Here is a 10,809-nt window from a genome sequence, read left to right on the forward strand (position 1 = left end):
AGCTTCACTGGTAACTGTTTTGGGGGACTGATAACACTGGGTATCATATGTATAGAGGAGAGAGATGTTCAGTTTTGTTGACATCCTGAAGGGAAGCTGTATCAGAACTAAGAGAATACTTTGTCCATTTGCTTAAACAGTGCACTTGAATGACTCGAGACACTGAGGGACAAAGATTTCTTGCCTCAGAATGTTTAAGACTGTATACTTGGCTTCTATTTTTGAAATTTCAGCTGAATGGCTTGGGTTCTGGTAAGGGGCAGAAGTTCAGAGCATGGCTCTTGACTGTCTCAGACACTTGCCATAGCATACTGCAGTAGAGAGCAATGAAGGAAGGAAGTATTGCCTGATGGCTGCAGAGTAGGGTTATGACTGAAGAGATCTCAATTCTATTTCTGTCACTTCCACTTAAAACCCTGATTCAGCAAAGCATATCAGGATCTGCTTAATTGAGGACTGACTGCAAAATCCATGTCTGGGAGAAGGCCAGGACAAGGTGCATGTTGCCCTTAAATGAGAATTTAAATAGGGTATGAAGTTTGCCCAATTTATTTTTCTGAGTACAGATTTACCCTCAGAGCTTCAAACCTCTGCACTCCTCAAATATCTTCTCTGCATAAAAGAAATTATACCTTATTAAATTTTTAGTGGCTATAACAGCTCCCAGATGGAGTGGATAAAGGAGGGTACAGGATCATTACACATTTGCATGCAGAGCTTCTGGCCACGTTCTACTTTACAGTTTTACTTTGTCAGTAGATACCTAAAGAATCCTAAACACAACATGTTAAAAACACAAAATGGGACACTTTAACAGCAGGGGTATCTTCTCAAATGTTCCTGCTTTTAGAGGCTAGCAGGTGATAAACATGAGCAAGCTAGAAGCTGTTCAAGCACTCATAGTTGAATACAGATACAAGCACTCATAGTTGAATAATTAAAAAATAGCTATTCTTTCTGTGGTGGGATCTAGCACAGTCCCCATTACCTGTGCTAAAGGAAGGCCTATCAAGTGCCTGAGGCTAAAGCCATGTGCAGCAGCCAGCTATCGTTTTGCCTCTGCTTTGGGCTCGTATTTTAAATATGCAGATCATAGTGTGAGTATTTCATCAAACCTGTCTCCATCCTGATCACCTAATTACCATTAGAAAGAATAGCAATGTGTCCCTAAACTATAGATTGATGAGCCATCTGTAAGTGGAAACAAAGAGCAGAAGGAAGCTTAATTGAATCAAATATTTAGAATACATTACTCTATCTTGTAGTCACTCAGAAACTGGCCTTCTCTTTCAGGCTTCTGTCCTGCACATCTGGAATTCATCACTGCTAACTGCATTTGATCCTTCAACCTTACTATGAAATGACTGCTGATAATATATAATCAGGGTTTAATTCAAGTGGTGAATCAGCTATGGGGAATTTGTGGGGCAATGAGAATTTAGACTTCCATTAGCTGATGAGAATGGGCCACCCAATAACGCAGTGGCAAGTCTTTGTCTCTCTCTAATGGAGATGCCAGGTATGGAAGCTCGTGGGTCTGCTCACCCCTCTCAGGCAATACACCTGCCTGAGCTACTGCAGAGGCTCAGGATTTTCTGCCCCAGGAGAAGAGCTGACCCAGGGGCACAGCTGTTGCCCAAACCCCCCCCAGCCCAGCTGTTCCTGCAACACCAACATCACTTCTGCTTGCAAGAGAGGATCCCAGCCAACACAGGTGACAAATGTACAGCTGGGAGTTGCTCAGAAGCAAATGGGGCTGAAGGATGGCCATTAAACAGAAAAGAATGACAACAACAATGAAAAAAAATACCCCCTAGTGTGGTAACTCCCAGAAGCCACCATGAGAATTAAAGCATGTAATCCTAGCTGCTGATTAAGTATCTGAGTCCCTGCTCCAGACACACATTCAAAATGGTCTGGTATGATATTTACATGGGTGACAGGGAAAGGAACTTGATTTTAAAGCTTATTCCATTTTAATGGGAGAGGCATCACTACCATGGCCTTCCCAGAATGAAAATGTGGGAATCACAAATACAACAAGAAGCATCTTTTGGGAAGGGATTGCTGATGACATCCCAAAGAAGTATTGAGCGAGAGAAGGACAAAGCTGCTTTTTCCCTCTCTGCACACCTAAGAGCTGCAAATGAGCATTTCCTGCCACAGTGAGCACTGAAGTTTCTTCAGAGAAGCTTAAAGAAATTCTTTTGTTTCCTAACTCATGGCTTGCTCTGCTCTCTGGTCTGCTAAGCCTTTTCCCAGGGCTGTGGCATTTCTCTGCTGCTGCATATTGTGCCAGTGATCTGCACTAGATGAAAAGGCTCTGCACAAGTATAAAGCATTACCTCTCCATAATTCTAATCACACAAAATTGGCCTCATGCATTTGCAGCTACTCATGATTTCCAAGTCACCTGTTTTATAATAATTTCTGAAGCAATGTTTTGAAAAAGGAAATTAACAAACATAAAACCTGCAAAAAGGGAAATGAATGGGAGATTTCAGACAAGTTATTTATCTTCCTTTTGGCTCAGTGCAATACTGTAGGTATAACCACATAACTAGCTGCTTTAATATTTACTCTGATTATAAGAAAAATAAACATTGATGATAAGTCACTGCTTTCCAGGATTAAATTTCATATTTTAGAGACTGCTTTAAATTAATGCAGAAGCAAACATTATCTTTTCTTTTTATTCATATATTTCCCTAATGAGTTCCAAGCAAATTGTGCCTACTTATATTTTATGATTTTAAATAATTAAAACATTTTATGGAGGCAACTAAAATTCTCCCCAGAGTTAGCAGAAAGATTATTGATTGAACAGATCTCAGGCTACATGGAAAAAATTATTATTTAGTTTAAAGGCTCATAATTTTATTCCTATTCACCTACTAAAAACCAAGAGACTGTGCATTTTTCCAGCAACCGTTTGAGTTATGCTGGGGTAGGGACTTGGGTTATATTGGTGAGATGAAAGTAGTAACTTTTTGACATCATGAAATTAGATTTCAGAAGATAGTTAATGAGAAAGTGTTATTGCTGCTGTCACAAGTAAATGCAATACCTAAATACTGCATGCCCACACACCACCACAGCATTCATTACCCAAGAAAAAGCCCTCCTGTACATTCACAATGCCAAGAATTTTAATCAAATCCACAAATACAAAACATCAACAGAAGAAATCCACTCTCAAAGAGGACTGGTTCACAGGATACCCAGGCTGTCATGTCATGTGGTATGGCCAGAGAAGTCTGTAGGGTTATGGCCCAGATGTCACTGTCCTGTAGTACAACAGCCAAACACCCAGCAACAGAAAAGGGGGATTCTTCCAGCATGAAAACAAAAGCAAACAAGCCACCAAAAAAAAAAAAAAAAAAAAAAAAAAAAAAACCCACAAAATCTAAAAGAGACAAATGCATTTTAAAGCAGGTGCAAAGAAACCTTCAAAATAAGGGAAATGGATGCCTGCAAATTCAAATAGAAATAACAGCTGCAGGTAAAATTTAGGCTTATTTTTAAGGAACCTTGTGTTTGTCCATGATGTCACCTTGTATCTTTTGTTGTGTAGGGTTTTAGGAAGCAAATATTAGGAGTTTACTTTTAAAGGTAAGCAAAGCATGTAACTCCTTAGAATAGCAAAAAAAATCCAAAACCAACCAACCGAAAGAAAGCAAGCAAGCAACCAGAAAAGACCCAAAACACCTACAATACTTAGCTCAAAAATGCTGATTTTGAGCATTATTTTTACCCTGTGTTCCATGTCCTACCCTTTTTCTTGCAACAGCGAAATCCACACAGGCTGTGGCTCACAGCTCTCAATGTTTACTTCATAAGGTGTGTATTTTTCCATCTCCCTGCCAGAAGTCAATGCTGCTGATATCTGCTACAAATCAAAACCTGGACAGCCAAGGAGCACAAACAACTGCATGAGCAGAACTGGAAAGGTTTGTCAGACAACAATGGACACCTTTGGATTCAAGCAGAGCTGTAAAGACTACACGGGGTCAGGGAGGGAGTGGGCAATGAGATCTCTCTGCTGCTCTATGTGGAGGGACACATATCTGTCTCCACCTCTGGCAATGTTCAAACCCACAAACAGGTGAAAAAGGGTCCCTCAGGTGCCTTCACCAGCTTCCACCCAGCTACCAATGTCTCCTCAGCTTCCTGGGCACATCAGCAGAGTTTTGGCATGTCATTTCCAGTGTCACCTTCAACATCCTCCAGCCATCTAAATGTCAGCTGTGTAAAATGCTCTCCCAAGACATTTAATCCATCTTTTCTCTATAGTGTAATGAGTGGGGTCATTCCAAAGCAGAAAGCCACAGTTAACTGTGCAACTACTGTGCCATGATGCATTATACCAAAGAGATTAACACAACCTGAAAGAAAAAGCAGAGACCTCCATGGTTTCCTTTAAGCAGCAGGACTAGATTATGTTCCAGTGAGCCTCAAAGACATCCCCAGTGAAAAGAAGCATTAATTCACTATCAAAGTACAATTATAAAACAAAACACACTAGGTCAAAGTCCTGACAAAATTATTCCTGCACAAAAATCTGGAGTTTCTCCACAGATGTTTAGAGCCAGCTTCCGTATCACCACCTCTGGGTCTTCCCCCAGTTATTGTGGATTTTAGGCACAGTCATTTCTTGGGAGGTATTCCCACCAACTGGGAGTAGTCCCTCTCCTCAGGTCAGGAGGACCATCAAGACCCCATAAGGTGTCCTGTAGAACATCTGTGCTACAGTACCAAAGCTGAGCTCCCTTGGCCCCTATGAAGGACTGCTGCATGGGATCAGACCATCCTCACAGTTCTGAGACTGATCCAAGATACCACTGAAGACTAACTCAAAGGAGGCAAAAGCACAGACACATTTAATCAACACCCACAGACCCAGCACCTAAATTCCTTCCGTCATTACAGAAGGTGTCTCAGGTACCATCAAGCCCATCTCACACCCCTCTCTCATGCAGCTTTGGTTACTTTGATGGCTGTTACCAAGTTTTCCTTTCTTGATTTTCAGTGTTGTCACTCACCATATATTGAGTCACCCTTTAGCTTAAGCTTAAGTTCAGGTGTATATTTAAACTTCCAGACACGGACTATGATAAACTTTTAATGAATACTTTAGACATGTAGATAGGATCTGTCTGCCTGATGACCTGAGGAACCATTTAAGGTCATTTAAGGTCTACATAAACTACATGATTAAGGCTGCAAAGCTAAGCACTGACTATGTTGCAAAAGACTAATCAAATTTGCACAAGCAATCAATTTTGACAGCATCTACTGCATGTAAGCATCATAATATAGATTTTAATTTTATGATCAAACATTTCTGCATTCAACCTTTGATGTGGCTTCCTGGCCTTATTGGGTTTCATATTACTTTTTTTGCCTTCAGGCTAATAAATTGAAAACTTATAAACAGGAAAATAGCTGGCTTTTGACAGTCTGTACCAATGGAAGATTCCTAGATCCCAGAAGGGCCAAGCAGCTGTGCTCACAATTCTCTAGCAAAAGAAGTAGACAAAATCAGGGAATCACCAGCACAAGTTACAACTGCCTTTTCTGTGTTTAAGTATCTTAACTTTCTGCTTTGGGTTTATCTTACTTCATGAAAGAAAATTGGAATGTGACAGCTACAGCAACACAATCATTTCAGCTAACTCCCTGTACTTTTTCTCTGGGGGATTAAAGGCCATAAGTCAAAGGAAAGAAAAACTGAGAAATACGACAGGATTTCCCTAATTATTCTGTAAAGTATTAAACTTAGAGCCTTTCTTCTTCTGGAAAGTTTACATTTTGAATGCTTTTCTGCTCCTCAGCTGTTCTCTCCCTTGCTTCTATGCGGGCTGAGGTCTTTGTGCCTGTAACCCTGCCCTCAGGTACCCACCAGCTGCTGTGCAGGCAGCTCAGCCCATGGGCCAAGGCAGGCCTGTACCCATTCCCATCCAAGGACAGCACAGCCTCACTCTGCAGTGTGGCCACTGGGTGCCCCAGACCCACCAGACCAGGCACATGTGACACACCATATTTTTAATTATTGAAATCCCAGACAGAAACATGAGGGCAATCTCGTTTCATCAACAAGAAACACAATCAGCCTAACACAAAAGGTTTGTAAGGCAGTAGGCTCATGCTTTCTAGGAGCCCTGCTCTCTGTCCTCACCAGTGGCTTATGCTTTGCCAAAACCAGAGAAGAGCCAAGGACAAGCACCTCACATTCACTCTTCTGGCACTGGGGTGGGCTGTGAGTTAGGAGGAGCTCTGCCCATGAGAAGCTGCTACTAATGACGGTTCTGGGACTCCGTGTACATCTCTGCAACAGCTGCCCACACAGAAAATGTTAGGAAATGTGACTCCGAGACAGATTGTTTTGAAAAAGAGAAGGTGTTTTGGTTAGGTTGTGCTGTCTTGGCAGAGAGGCTATCAAAACTGCTACATCAGTGCTCACCCATGAACTCACCTTATCATGGCCATAAAAAAACTAAACTAGGGGAGCTTCAAGCAATTTCAACACAAGCTCACATGCTCTAAATGCAGAGAGGACCTGTGCTACAAAGCGTTAAAACTCATCCAAAAGCCAACCAGTCTTGCACCAGGACTGAATGCTGCAGCAGATTTCCTAAGGTACTTCAGAAGACATACAAAAGTAAAATTTTTTCTCAAACACAGTGGAAGAAGATCAGCCTTCTAAGGCTGCAATATTAGCCTACATCCACAGTAAATTACAGCACCATGAAGACTATTTGTGAATTGTGGTTCTCTTAAAAACATTTCATAAAACATTGATTCCTGAAACACGCACACTTACCTAGTGCCATCTCGCTCAGGGCAAATTCTGCAGCTGACAGCATAGAAGGCTTGCCACATCCAGGGAATGTCTGTCAAAGCTGGTTCTGTTCAGCCCAACAAATGAACCTCTCAGGTATGACAGCAAGAGCTGCTACACACTCCATCACAATGCACAGGCTTCTGTTAGAGCTAAGGAACACATTGCACCCCACCACCAAGAGAAAGCAAAAATACTCCCTACCCTGCTCCCCAGAGCACATGCTGACAATTAGAGAAAGGAAAACAGCTGTCAATTTGGCATGGGGCCAGGCTCTGCCCCAGGGCAGCTGGAAATACACCCATTTTTCTGACTCCACAGGAGCTGAGGGGTTCAACACAACTGGCAAAGAGGTGTTTGCATGCTCTGCTTGGAAGGGAAACAAAGCCCCAAAGACCAGCAAGGGTCCCCAAAGAGAACAAGGTGAGGCAGCAGCCAGGAAGAGGCCATGGGAAGCCTGGGGCAGCAGTTGACTACCCAGCATCATGGATGCACTAGTCTTCCAGTTTTGTCCAGGAAAGACAAATTTTGTATGTTCATGAACAAAACAGCCCAAACAAAAATTGTGTCTGCTCCCCATCCTCATCTGGAATATTCTGCACAGCAGTTTTCTAACAGCCCCTCTGCTGGGAGAAGAGGCTGACCCAAGCCTGGCTACAGCCTCCTTTCAAGTACTTGTAGATAGTGATACAGTCACCTCTGAGCCTCTTTTTCTCCAGGCTAAACAACCCCAGCTCCCTCAGCTGCTCCTCATAGAACTTACCCTGTAGACCTTTCACCAGCTCAGTTGCCCTTCTCCGGACGTGCTCCAGCACCTCATGCTCTTCCTGACGTGAAGGGCTCAGGACTAGATGCAGTGCTCAAGGTGTGTCCCAGAAGGACAATCGCTTCCCCAATTATTCTGATCATATAATTTCTCATACAAGCCCGGATGCCATTGGCATTCTTGGCCACCTGGGCACACTGCTGGCCACATCCACATGGGACAGGCCCTTAGCAGACTTGCTGGGCTCTCTTCCCTGTCCCCATGCTCCAGTGGGTCGATTGACACAATCAATTGCAATTACAATCAATTGCAATTAAATAAATTGCAATTAATAAATTACCATTAATTGTGATGGGGGAAGAGTTTGTGAGCAAGCACACTGTAGCAATGTGAGGTCCCTGGGCTGCGGCCATGTGCCCGCATTTCTAACGTGTCCTTGGCCACCACAGCGTTGGTCCAGCCCCACCACACAGCCTGGTGCCACCAGACATGGGAATATCGCCAGTCAGCAGCCTTTCAAATCCTTCCCCTTTGCTTGCTGGGTTTTGGGCAGCTGGTGTGCCCTGTCCTCCTGCCAGCACGTGTTTCTTATAGCCAAGGGTGACCAGAACATCTCTTTGGAAATCAAGGTATCTCAAGATTTGGGGATTTCTTGTAGAAAAGTACAATCACATCAGGGGCTGAGCAGCAGTCAGGAAGACAACTTGTTGCGTTAATTAATTGCGTTTAGTGGAGTGGAGGATCCCAGGAGTGGAGGCTCCCCGGAGCCAGCTGCCGCAGGCCGTGAGAACAGCGCTGCCTGCTCCGTCAGAGCCCACGGGCGCTGCCCGGGTCTCAGCCGCAGGGATACAGCATCCCGAGTTGCGGCGTACGGGGGGCCTTTCCCACTCTAATTCTATTTCTTCCTCTCAGAATGAGCTCGGGCTCGCTGCCATCATCATTTCCCACTGCCTCCCTCGGTCGGTGGGCTGGGGACGGTGCCCGCAGGAGCGGCTCCTCCCGAGGGCGCAGCGGCGGCGTGAGGGGCCACCGGCGGCCGCCAGGTGGCGCGCGCAGCTCGCGGCGGACGCGGGGCGGGCGCTCGCGCCCCCGATGGCGACGGCGGAGCGGCCCCGGCCTGCCCGGGGCGATCGTCCCCATCCGTCATGGCCAGCCGTGGCACGGGCTGCAGTGGATCACCAGGAACCAGTCAGTTGGCAACAAAGCTCGTTCGGAAACTGCCGGGATGATATCCGGGACTGTGCAGGAGAACTCAAACACATCCCTCCCCACGCCGCAGCCAAACCCCAGCCACAGCACAGCGAAATTTAGCGTTTCTTAAACGAAGGAGCCGCGTGTGCGTACTAAAGAGTCATTTAAAAGTGTATTTTTAATAATGCCACCACAGACCCCTAAGAATCCGAGGGCAAAGCTCACTGGTTGCTTGTGGGCACCCACCCCAGCTCTCCCCTCGGTGCCGGCTCTCGGGCGGAGCTCGGTTAACTCGGGCTGAAGCGGTGAAGCACAGCTAGAGACAAGGGACGTTTCTGTAATAGCCATTTAGTGTTTCAGTGCTCACAGGAACAGGCAAAATTAAAAAAAAAAAAACAAAACAACAACAAAAAAAAAAAAAAAAAAAGTGAGTGTTAAGAATGCCAAACCCTTGAACAGCGTCATTGCTTCAGCATTAGGATCTTCTCCCACGGATCCAGGACAAAGAATATACCACAAAAAACCCACAAAACATTTCTGGTATGATTGCTACTGTTAACCAGCAAGTGAACTGCACGTTCTGCCGTGGTATTCGGCTCAGAAAACCTCATTTAAAAAGATCTGAAGTAAAGGTCAAATATTTGGAGCTAAAACAGACCAGGCTTGCCATCTTTAAAGGTCTGTCAGCACTTTTCCCAACATCAGCAGATACACGAGGGTAGATATGAACCAAATCTCAGTATGTAACACCTCACATTTTGCCTAATAGCCTTTTCATAAGCTTTAATTACATAGTCTCAGAAATTGCTTTGCAAAAAAAAAAGTTTTCCTCTTTTTACATGAGCATTTGTATCAAACTTGCAGCTGAAGTAAAAGATGCTGCACATTATGCTCAGAAAAATCCAGTTGTTTATTGCTTCCCGTTTGTCCAGCAGCATGTGGAAAGAAGGACCCAAACCACAACTAAAAGGCAGGCCCAAAAACAATAATGAGAAACAAAACAATAATGAGAAACAATACCATTGTAAATACAATGAATGCAAACTACACTAATGGATATAATCTATGCTTTTATTACTATTCCAGATTGGGAACAGAAACATTCCACTGCAAAGGGAAACTGACAAACACAATAAAACCAGTTACAATAAACCTAGCCTTTTCATGCCACAGAACAACCCAGCCCGCTTTTTCTTTGGGTTTCCCTTCCTGTCAGCTGGTTCCAGGAAACATTTCTACCTGCCATTAAGACACTACTGCTACAGGTGCGAGCCAGTTGTATCATTACTGCCTCGCCTTATAGAATTGCTTCTGTCTTTGCTCACTGGTTTGATAAGGAAACAAGGACCTTTGGTAGAAGTAGGGCTGAATCATCCGCGCATGAGCTGTCTCGTTGCTGGGTTCTACTTCCCCTAGGAGAGCAGCCAACAGGGATTAATTGTGTATTTGTGCCTGTTGCAGAAATGAGCCGAACACCAGAACAGGACATTAGAGGGCAGCAAGCACTCTTACTGCTGCTTCCCTTTATCCACCGCCAAGGGCAAGGTAAAAACCCGTCACAACGCTTGGGGGCAAAAGGTTTCCCGGCCTATTACCAAAATAGTTCAAAATTTCCTGCTTTTGAACAACTTCAGTGTGCAAGAGGCACATTTAGGAATATACCACACCCAGTTGAACCACGTGAAGAGTGCAAGGTTAAATTAACCAACCTGGAGAATTTCTACAGCACAGGAAGAGCATAAACATTCAGGACACTCAGACAGTAACTCGTGAAATTCAGGGCATCATAATCTCAAGTGAAAGGATTTTTATTTATGAAAGCGTGATTAAGTCTCCTTGCAATGTACACAGACACCCCCTACTCCAGCTGTACCAGGCAGGAATGCAATGCTACAATTCACACAAACAAGATGCAGAACGATGCTCTGGTCATTGGTTATCTCAAGTGGTGGGGGTTTTTATTCAGAACACCTGAGGAAAGGCTGTCTGGCACTGAAAGTTATCGTTAAGG

Source organism: Serinus canaria, chromosome 6, assembly GCF_022539315.1.
Source record: "Serinus canaria isolate serCan28SL12 chromosome 6, serCan2020, whole genome shotgun sequence".
Lineage (NCBI taxonomy): Eukaryota > Metazoa > Chordata > Aves > Passeriformes > Fringillidae > Serinus > Serinus canaria.